The sequence below is a fragment of the Prionailurus viverrinus genome, chromosome B3 (genome assembly GCF_022837055.1).
Source record: "Prionailurus viverrinus isolate Anna chromosome B3, UM_Priviv_1.0, whole genome shotgun sequence".
Lineage (NCBI taxonomy): Eukaryota > Metazoa > Chordata > Mammalia > Carnivora > Felidae > Prionailurus > Prionailurus viverrinus.
The window spans coordinates 65,574,965-65,585,905 of NC_062566.1; the positions used below are offsets into that span (position 1 = coordinate 65,574,965).

A 10,941-nucleotide genomic window follows, 5' to 3' on the forward strand; every position below is an offset into this window, starting at 1 on the left:
GTTTTAAATGTTAAAGATGAAGTCTTTGCATGGATTCTTTCAGTATGGTTTCTTCTCAGTAAGGCAGTTATAGTGACAACCACTGTTGAATGTCCTTCCAGAAGCACAGATACATGCTAAACCCTGATGTGGTTTTATCTCTGGATGAATTTAATCAGCAACTTGATGACTAGTTATTTACATGAGGACTTTTTCATCCTGGAAGAAGAGCGGATAGTTCTTACTGGGATAAACATGTTTTCCATGTATGGCTTTGACTATTCTTACAACTGTACCTTGGCCATTAAGTGATCCAAAGACATACGGAATGTCTAATATCCTTCATAACATTGCTTTGGGCAAAGAAATATCTTTACAGCCTAGAAAGTACAACAGTGAGCACACAAACAAGTGATCCATTGGTGCAACAATATGCTGTGTCATGCAGAAGCTGTCCGTATGATAGAACATGAGAATAGCCTTTTAATGGTGCAAGTAAAGGTATAAGTAAGTGCATTTGGGGAGACACTTTGTGCTTTAACATGCAATACATACTTTGAACCAATGGACATTATAAAGTATTACGTTCTAGAATGCATAGGTTTGGAAAATGAAAGTAGATGGTGAAAGTGGCTCCATTAACCATCACTTCCTTAGAGAACTTGAGCTTTCTGAACCTACAACTTTGACCTCCACTGGGGGGTGAATGAATGCCTCTTCTGGGGACAGAGTAAGCATTTTAATAAACCTAAGTTTTAGTAGCTCACTGGTCATTTTGATTTCCTTGTGTTTATAGATCAGCAAAGAACAGCTACTATCATGCGAAGTATAATTAACTGTCATTATCCCAGAAAAATAGAATTGGTACTATACGTGGTCGTAACTCTAAATGGGCAATTGCAGTGATTACAGCCTGATAAGAGCATGCTAAACATGGATTTCAACTTCTTAGATAAGAAGATATGGATCTGGACACGTTATCTAGATCACCAGAAGTACTGGACAAATGTGTGGGAAATCTAGAATGGATTAGGGAGGAAGAAGATAGTGAATATCTTCCTGGGAACATGTGCAGTGTATAGAACCCATTAACACTTGTTTCATTAATACTCCTGTGTTTGAATGATAATGATGGAGTGAATTTATATGGACCATGAATGTCTCTGAGCATGGGAAGATGTGGACTGTTTCTGATGCTTTTGATGCCATGCATATATCCTTCTGCACATAATATTCCCAAGAATGTAGATTGTTTTACACCATAAACTGCAGAGATATTCTGCCTAAGGGCTTTTCTTTAGATGTCATAACTGCTTAACCCACTATGTGGGGAAGCCTGGAACTGCCATGGAGTCAATGCCTCAGAGCTACCCCAACACAGAAGTAAACAGCTTCCTTCTCAAGTGAAGCAATTAAATGTCATAGAATATGTACAGTCACTTAGAGGGCCACAGTAGGATTGTACCCTAATGTTCACAGTAGTAGGATATTAGTTAATACATCCTCTGCTGTCCTTGTTTTCTGTGTCTCATGTCTCCACTTCCGAACCAGTCTCCTAGCAGTCCCTTCTAAATAAACTCCTTACCTTCTGATTTTGTCTCTCGGTCTTCTTTTAAAGCCACTATGTACACACACACACACACACACACACACACACACACATACACGCATATATGTACACACACACACACATACATATGTAACAATTCGGTTTGGTGATCCTTGAGATTCATTATGACATTTTGCAGATTATGTTTAGCCTTTATGAATAGCAGAAACCATGTTATTATATCCTTTTATTTGCAAAATAACCAGAAATTCAAATTTAAAACGTTTTTGTCTGATGATGCTGTTTGCTGTAAGAATATCAATTTTTAGTGTGGTGTATTTACATTTTCCATCATGGTAATGGTCTTATACTCCACAAGTGAAGTAGTAGCAGGATTAGGATGGCAGATGATGAGTTTGTTCAAGGTATGTTAAATTTGGAGTACCTAAGTGGAGATGGCCAGCTTCAAAAATATATGTGGTAAACAAATTCTGGAATATGATATCTTTTTGCACAATTGTTTTATTAATACCCTTAGGTCTTTGTTCTGTAATGTACAGATGGAAGAATTCATGACAAGGGTGATAGCAAAGTCAACAACAAACAGGTATTTATTAATTGATGATGTGGGGAAAGGCCATACATAGAGAAACATGAATGGAGTGAAAAAAGAACTACGACAATGATGTGAGTTGACAGAGTGATAAATGCTTTGGATAAGTCTCCTGAAGAATGTTTCCAGACAGTGACCAAAATAAAGACATAGGAAAGGATTAGCAGGAAGAAGGTGCCCATCCTCATGAAGCCACTGTTGGCAGCAATAATAAACTCAAACTTGGCTCCATCTGTGCATGCAAGTTTTATGATCCTGGGAAGTCACAGTAAAAGCTGTCTTCTTCATTAGGACCACAAAAAGGCAAGTTTATAATCAAAGCAAACTGAGACATAGCATGAATCAGCCCAGTTACCCATCCAGTGATTACAAATGAAATATATATTTTAGGGTTCATCATGTTCAGGTAGTGAAGTGGCTTATAGATTGCTGTGCACCTGTCAAATGCCATGGCGATGAGTAACACCATCTCCATTCCTCCTATGATGTGGATGAAGCATATCTGTGCTATACAACCTTGGAAAGAAATTACTTGACATTCACTTAAAAGGTCTTTGATTGTCTTGGGGACTATAATAGAAGAGAGACCCACATCAATGAGGGACAAGTTGGCCAGCAGCAAGTATGTAGAAGAATGTGAGTGAGAATCAAAAATTATCAAAAACAAAATAAAAAGATTTCCCAACATGATCACTAAATAGAGCAAAGAACATAACAAGGTAAAAACAAACAAACAAACACCCCTTTTCTCCCAAGAGCAAGAAAGGCCAGTAACACAATCTCAGTGACCACAGAATCATTTAGACCACCCATTGACTGGAACAGGAGAGCTGATTTTTCAAGTGACCGGAGGATAAAAATTAAAAAGGGTAAGTATCACTGGCAGAAACATAGCTTTCCTGTTTTCCTTGCTAATTAAGTTAGATATAATTGACTGAAAGGAGAAAAATGAAGAATTTGGAAGAAATAAGGTTAGCCACCAATCACTATGTAGAGGGGATATTTGAAAGAAAAAAAATATGATTGTAAATTTTGCAGATAGAGCCAAAGGGGTTATTTTAATTTTAATTCCATAGTTAAACCTCATTTTAATTTTTCTTAAAGATTTATTGATAATTTTCCTGACCCTTCCCCTAAGTGTTCTCACACCATGTAAATGTTGTCTATTCTGTCACATCCTTATTAATACTTCCACACTAATTCTATATTCTCTTACCTGAACCTTTCTTAGCCCCTTAATATTTACCTTTTCACTGGCCTTATAGAGGTGACCTTGACAAAATGACTTGAACATATCCCATCATTTCTTACATTGGGCTTTCTAAATTTAAATGGAACTCAGGGACACAGGGTCAATAATTTTAATACTTGGTTCATGACATGATTATCACCATTGGTCCATGACCACTTTTAATATACAGATTACTTAATGACAAGCTAAAATTAAATAAAATATTGTGTATCTGAGAGTAAAGATTAGTAAATTAGTAATTTACTGTATATCTGAGAGTAAAAGTTAGTAAATTATAATTAATACTTAGTCAGTTTTAGTCATCACAGGTAACAGATTTAAGTGTCTTCAATATTTAGGGCATTGTGTTAAGTAAATTATCTCTTTCAAGCCTTCTAATGACTTCATAAGATAGATTCAGTTTTATTATCCCTGTTTCACAAATGAAACTGAGCCTCATAAAGATGATGTGGCACAGCTAGGACTGTATCAAGAGTTGTAGGACTTGAAAATGCATGCTCCTAACCAATGCTCTGCACTCTTCAAGGCTAGCACTTCCAAATATACTTTAGAACTCCCCAAAGATCTAGATGCATCAATCAGCCATTTTCCTTCATCTCAACTTTTCACTTCCTTTGATCTCTTACACATAGAGTCACTCCTTCAGAAATCAGATCTGTCAAGGATGGAATGGTGGGAGCCTTCTTATTTTTCCTTTCTCTCCCAAACCCTTCACAGTTAAGTTTATTTAACTTATACATTCTATTTATTGAACAAGCCAAAACAAGCTTGCACTTCAGAAAGACCTTTTAGAAATGTCACCAGGGATTCAGCACACAATAGTCTACATGTAAAAATCTCACATATAATATTCAATTTTCACTCTTTATTTTACATACTTATTCTCCAAATTTGGTACTATTGAGCATGCATTTTTTTTTTTTAAATTTCTTCTGTCATTAGTTGCTATATATGTTTCCTATCCCAAAGCCTTTTCCACCCCAGTCCATTTTAAGAGACCACTTATCTGTTTAGGCATTTGGTGGAGATTTCTCAATTTTGGGAGAGGGTAGGTTCTTATCTTAGCCCTGGGATGAAATATGATAATCTATGTGACTTGGCCATGGATTGGTGTAAGAGGGGCATGCATGTAGCCTACACTTGATGAGATACAGAATAATGCCTTCTGTGGAAGATTTTCTTTCCCAGATTAAAATTTAAAGATTGATGTAGAGAAGGCTCTTTGTTTAGCTTTTTTATTCCTGCATTCAATATTAATGCAATGCTTGAAGTTGCAGCAATCCTGAGCTCTGGGTGTCCACATGTTAAGGACAGTAGTACGAACAGATAGGGGAAAAAAATCCAGTCTAAAAGGTCTTTGATATCAGCAAGGGTCTACCTTCTGGTATCTTGTAATGTGAGAAAAATAAAAACTTACTTTTTTTAAGAGACTGTAAATAAGCCATTGTTACTTGAAGCTGAATGCATTCTTAATATTTGTATATAGCAGAGAACTCAATTTTCTCCTGTATTTCTAACATCTTTTTTGTGTCTTTCACTGATGCATAGATTTTTTTCCTGCTTATTTTTGAGTATTGATATAACTCACGAGACCTAATTTTTTTTTTTAAATTTCAAACGTGCTTTGCTGTTTTAACTACTCCCCACTTACAAAGATTTCTATACCTATAGCTCTATGCCTGGACTCTAGAATAATATATCCAGGCCTGTACTATGTTACATAAATGGACATCCTGAAAGCACCTCAACATCAAAATATGCAAGGCTGAACTCATGATTTTATTCTTTTTTTAATGTCTTAGGAAATATCATGACCGTTCTCTCAGATGCTTAATCCAGGAATCTTTGAGGCACCCTTTCTCTCCTCTCACCTTATATGCCAGGTAGAAAATTTCACCTCCTGAATATTTCTGTTTTGTTTCCTCTTCTTCATTTTCACTGTCCATTTTATTTAAGTTTACGTATTTTTCATTTCTGAATGACCTATCTGCCTCCACTCTTAGCTCAGTTTAGTCCATTCTATAGTCTGCGTTCAGATTTGTCTATTTAAAAATCACATGTGGTCATATTACTTTCCAATTTCAGCTTTTGGTTCTATCATTCAGGATATTTAAAATTCAGTTGCATATTACAGAAGACCCTTTAAGAACTGAACACATTACTATATTTTTTCACATTTATCAGCTCTTTCATGTACTTTTATTTGTATCATTCCTGGTCATAACAAAGTGGAACCATCTTTGGCTCCTAGGCCTGATAGACTTGGTTATCACGTAGTTCTGCCATGTGTAAGCTATATAAACTAGGGAAGGCTAGCCAATTATGCTGATGGTATTTATTTTTCCATAAAATGGGAGGTGTCTAACTTCCTCAGATGTCATGAAGATTTGAGGTTATATGGGCAAAACTATCTGGCAGAAATGTTTATTCCCCTCTTCCTTTATCTTTCAAAATTTAGATTAAAAGCCAGCTATTCTGAAGTTTTCATTGACTGCCCTAAGCAGAATAGTGTCTATGAACTATCTTGTAAATCTTTATAATAAAGTATATAATAATTTCTTATGCATATTAGTTCTTCATTATCAACTATGATTCCTTTGAGAAAAGGAGCTGTTACCTAACTTTGTAAACAACGGTAGCACAATTTCTGACACAAGGTAGGCACTGTTAAATGACAGTCTTCATTAACATTCATAGTGGAAAGTTCAAGATGACATAGTAAGCAAAATCTAGGGGCCTAGAAGCCCCTGTGGGAGATTTGATGGAGAGTCCATCTTCAACAAGTGACTTTGGCAATTGAACTCACTGACATCTACACACAGATGGAAGAATGGTAACCAGTGTGGAAGCCAGACAGCCACTCTGTGTCATGATACTCTCCTAACAGAGTAACTTCAGCATCCACATTCCCAAGTAGATCCTAAATCAAATACAGTAAAACTAGAAAAAGTATAAACTTTCCTCTGTTTTTTTCCTCAAACAAAATGTGTATAGTCATTACAGAGTATCTGGAACTTTCCTCATTTTATACTGTTAGCATAAAGCATGCTATAGAAATATTGCTGAACAAAAAACATCACCTTATATTTGGAAAAATTCAGTAATTGAGAAGGACAGTATAGTTATCATAATAACGTATGAAAAGCTACTTGCTACGTGAATAAGAAAGAGAACTTCTATATACACTTAAATCTATGTTTATAAGATTTTAAAGCACATGAAACAAATTAGAACTTCAGATAAATGAAAAAAATATATGATTAATTTAAAAAGATTATAAAATATAAAACATTACATATAAATATACATATGGTAATATTTAGACTCTACAACATAGTGTCTCTAGTTTGTGGGATTTTAGGTGATTTTATTTTTTTTCTAAATATTAAATCTTAGTTTCTATATTTTTACAAATGATATTTATAGATTTTCTTTCTGCCGCGGGCCCTGTCCCCATGCTTTAATAAAACCACCTTTTTGCACCAAAGACGTCTCAAGAGTTCTTTCTTGGCCATTGGCTCCAGAGCCCATCACTCCAAAACTGTATCATTCTGAAATGGTAAAAATCAAGGAATTAATTTTTTCCTGAATTTTTTCCTGGAGGCTTTAGAAGGAACATAGCCCAAGTGATCCATTTTGGACTTCTGACCGCCAAAAGCGTAAGATAATAAATTTGTGTTGTTTTAAGCCATTAAATTTGTGGTCATTCATTATAGCACCAATAAGAAACTAAGACACCAGATAAATGCTAGAACTTATCAGAGCTCACTTTGAATGTTTCATTCCCTGAGTCTCCCTATTAATTTCTGGTTAGTCTGCCAGTTGGTTTTTTGTTCTCATCAGGATAGTAGCTTCAGCCTAGCTATGATTGTGGCCTTTTACATTCCTTTGCCACAGGGATTGCTACTATTTCTGACATACCCAGGGAGGTGGGTTTTTTTTTCATGCTCCAAATCAAGTCAGCCCTTTATGGTAGTAGCAGTGAAACTTCTGATTTTCATGGCTTTCCTGAATGCCATGGAGGTGGGTGATGTGGGAAATGGAGGCAGATAATGGAGGTGGGTGATGTGGGAAACAAAGGCAGAAGGAAATGTTGATAAAATTAAATTTCCCTATAACCTTGCAACCCATTGACAAATACTTGAGACAGGTAGAGTGTAACATTCTTCCAGAAGCTCTGTCTTATTGTTAATACTTTGCTGGAGAGCAAAAAGGACCTCAGCTTGACACAGCTAGGTTTCCAGTATCTTGTGAGTCCTCTTAAGCATAGGAAAGTCCTTTTGAAAAATTCCTCTGGTCCTTATTTTCCTCAGCTCCCAAGTATATAATCAGTCACCTGATGATAGAAGATAAGATTCAGTTGGCAGAGAAGGAAAGGATTAGGACCTGAGGTCCCTGGGTGGGGAAAGACATATTTGGGAACAATGCTGGGAGTGTCTGACCACAGCAAACCCCCTCAGGCATAAGTCTCCTCATTAGAATGTAACAGATTCCCACCTGCTCACTCTCAGGTTTCTCTCAGGAATTTGACAAAAGACTGAAGTATGGTCGTAGACCACCCCCATACCCAATCAGGAATGGACAACCTAGCATCTAGAGCTATCAAGCCGATAAGTGTAGAACCTGAGAAGGAACGTGGGGGGAGGTTGGGGGAGGGCTGACCAGGACCTTATTAAAACAAGGACCTTTGCCTATAATCCTCGGGTATTCATTTCCAATGCCTCCTCTCTGTAAAGAGAGCTTTCCTACTATTCTTACTTTCTAATCTTACATAACAAACTTTTGCCTGCTGCTCATTTTGTATTCACCTCTTTATTCTTCGAAGCGTTGAGACAACGAATCCCGGGTATTGTGGTAAAAAATTCCTGCAACACCATCACAACCCCAGTGGCATCTCTTTCTGCCCACAGGTTCTGTCCCCGTGCTTTAATAAGATCACATTTTTACACTGAAGACATCTCAAAAATTCTTTCTTAGCCATTGGCTCTGAACCCCAACACTCCAAACCACATCAGTGGAGCCAGTGAGAGTATCCCCAGGCTAAAAACTCCATGGACTTCTGTTGTTTTCATTAAAGTTTCCACAGGTTTACTTGAATAAGACTTCTCAATTTGCTGCATGACTTAGTCAATATTCAGAGTCCTGAGATGGTTGTCTTTTAAAATTGTCCATTTTGATTATAACTCTTAAGAGAGGATTCTCAGATCTTCTTACTATTCTGACTCACTTGGGTTTTTAATACCACAAAGGGTTTCATATTGAATTAGTTATAAAGAAAATACTTTAAAAACTCAGAGTCTATTCACTGGTTAAAAATACTAAGGTTGTCAGCCACCACAAACCAGTGAATAAACAGAGTGAACAACCTAGGTCAGTGTAGGTTTGCATTGAATTCCATCTGTGTAGCTACTGCTTTTTGATTCTTTAGTATAAAGAAACCATTCACTTTCTCTTTAAGAGAAATTAGTTTATTAAATATTAGCATAATTAAGTATTAGCTTTCAAGGCTTTTAACTAGTTAAGTGTATTGCCCAATTTTCTAGAATACTTTAAGAATATGAGAAAAACTTAAAATGCCTTGCATTATGTGTGCATTGCTTAGGAGAGATTAATTCATTCAAGAAGACAGTGCAGGAAAAAAAGGAATTGGGGATGTTTTCTTCGCAAAATCAAGTCTATAAATATATATAATATATACCCATATCATAATGGATAGAGATAGAATATTTCATGTTTTACTCGTACATTCAACAAAATCTGTTGAGTCTTAATATATGCCAGGCACTGAGCCTTCTTTGCCAAAAGAAATAGCCTTTCCATTACTGTCTGACAACATTAGTTTCCTATTGTCTAAAGAACAGGTAATGGCCTCCCTGAGGTGGTTGCCTTGCAAAGCATTGCTGATCCTCCACAGAAGCCAGTTGGATCACCCCTCATTGCTTCTTGAACTATAACCAGATTTAAATACAAAGATACCATATAGGATGAAATACAGAGTATGACCCATAAAGAACAATCTCATTAAAATAACTGCATCCCCCCCCCCCTTTTTTTTTGTCAATCAGTATTAACACAACCTAGGGAACCTGTGGGATTGGATTCTAAGGATGCAGGATAACAATGGAAAGGATGTAAATTTGCATCAAATCAAAAATTTTACATGGATTCATTAAGTAGAGATTCTAGCATCAATGTGTCAGCTGAAGGGTCTGGAATCAGCTATAATGATTTACCTGGTTGGCTCACTGAAATCTGTGCCCCAAGGCAGACTACATATAATTAAGTTGATATTTTAGAATTTCCTTGTTATATTATTGAAGGTATTCAAACATTTATACAAATTGGAATGCTAGCATGTATTTATCATGTAAGACCTTTATCATTTGTCATGTAAGACCTGTTAAACCATAGGGTGGGTGGGAGGGCTGTCCAGGTGATGTGGAGAACAAAGGCAAAAGGAAATGTAGATAAAATTAAATTAAAATACAACTTGCAACCCATTTACAAATTCTTGAGACAAGCAGAGTATGACATTCCTTCAGGAATTCCCAACTGTCTCAATGTTAATTTTGCTAGAGGCAAAAAGCAAACTTAGCTTTACAATAGCCTGACCTCTAGATCCTGTCTTCATTAATATATGAAAATCCTTTTGGAAACTTCTTTGTCTCCACCTCCCCGCCCAACTAAGAGTATATAACTAATCACGTCTCATAATTCCAGTATGGCTGTTACTGCCCATGGGTCCTGTCCCCAGCTTTAATAAAACCACCTTTTTTTTGCACTGAAAATGTCTCAAGAATTCTTTCTTGACCATTTGCTCCTGGATCACACATCAAATCACGTCACAGGGAACACTCCCTTTATCAAGACTTTGAGAAATAGATTCTTGAAGTCCTGATATCCCTGAATAGCTCTGTGATGACTATTCTCTCTAGGCCAGAAATAACAGTGTGCACAGCTGCCATTGCATGGGCTCTTTAATCTAATATAATTCCTGAGTGGAAAATGCCAAATAGTGGTACCAAATTGCAAAGACAAGGTATGGTTATTCAAGTGGGTACCAGAGCCTAAGCAGGAGTCAGAATGGTTTGAGTCCCTGAGTTCTTTGGCATTGGTTAGGTCATCATGGTGTTTCTAGCCCTGAAAGATGAGCATATAAAAGCAGAAATGCTTTACGTCTGGTGAACAGAAATCTGACTTGAATCACTATAATTGGGAATTGTGGCCCCTCAAAAAATTCTGAGACTTGACCTAGCTTACCAACCTAAATCTCCTTGAGCAGAGAGAAGGTTGGATCCTCTTGAGGGAAGACCCTTCTGTGTTGTCACTATTTTATACTAGAAATATTTTTCCTATTCTCTCTAGAGGAGCTCTGAAATAATCAGAACTTTGAGGGATTATTATATACTGATTCTAAACTTTGACAAATTTCTGGAGGATCAAAATGCTATTGTGAGCCACAGGTCAAAAATAGATGTTTATGGAGGTCAGGTGACCAATGAAATTTTGGCTGTACCCATCTTACAGTGTGCTTTGTGGTTTCCTAAG

At 36.6% G+C, this 10,941-nt stretch overlaps 1 pseudogene; it reads right to left on the reverse strand.

The window, feature by feature from the left end:
- Positions 1 to 1,973: 1,973 nt before the first annotated feature.
- On the reverse strand, positions 1,974 to 2,829 carry LOC125168068 (olfactory receptor 4F15-like; annotated as a pseudogene).
- Between the last annotated feature and the right edge of the window lie 8,112 nt (positions 2,830 to 10,941).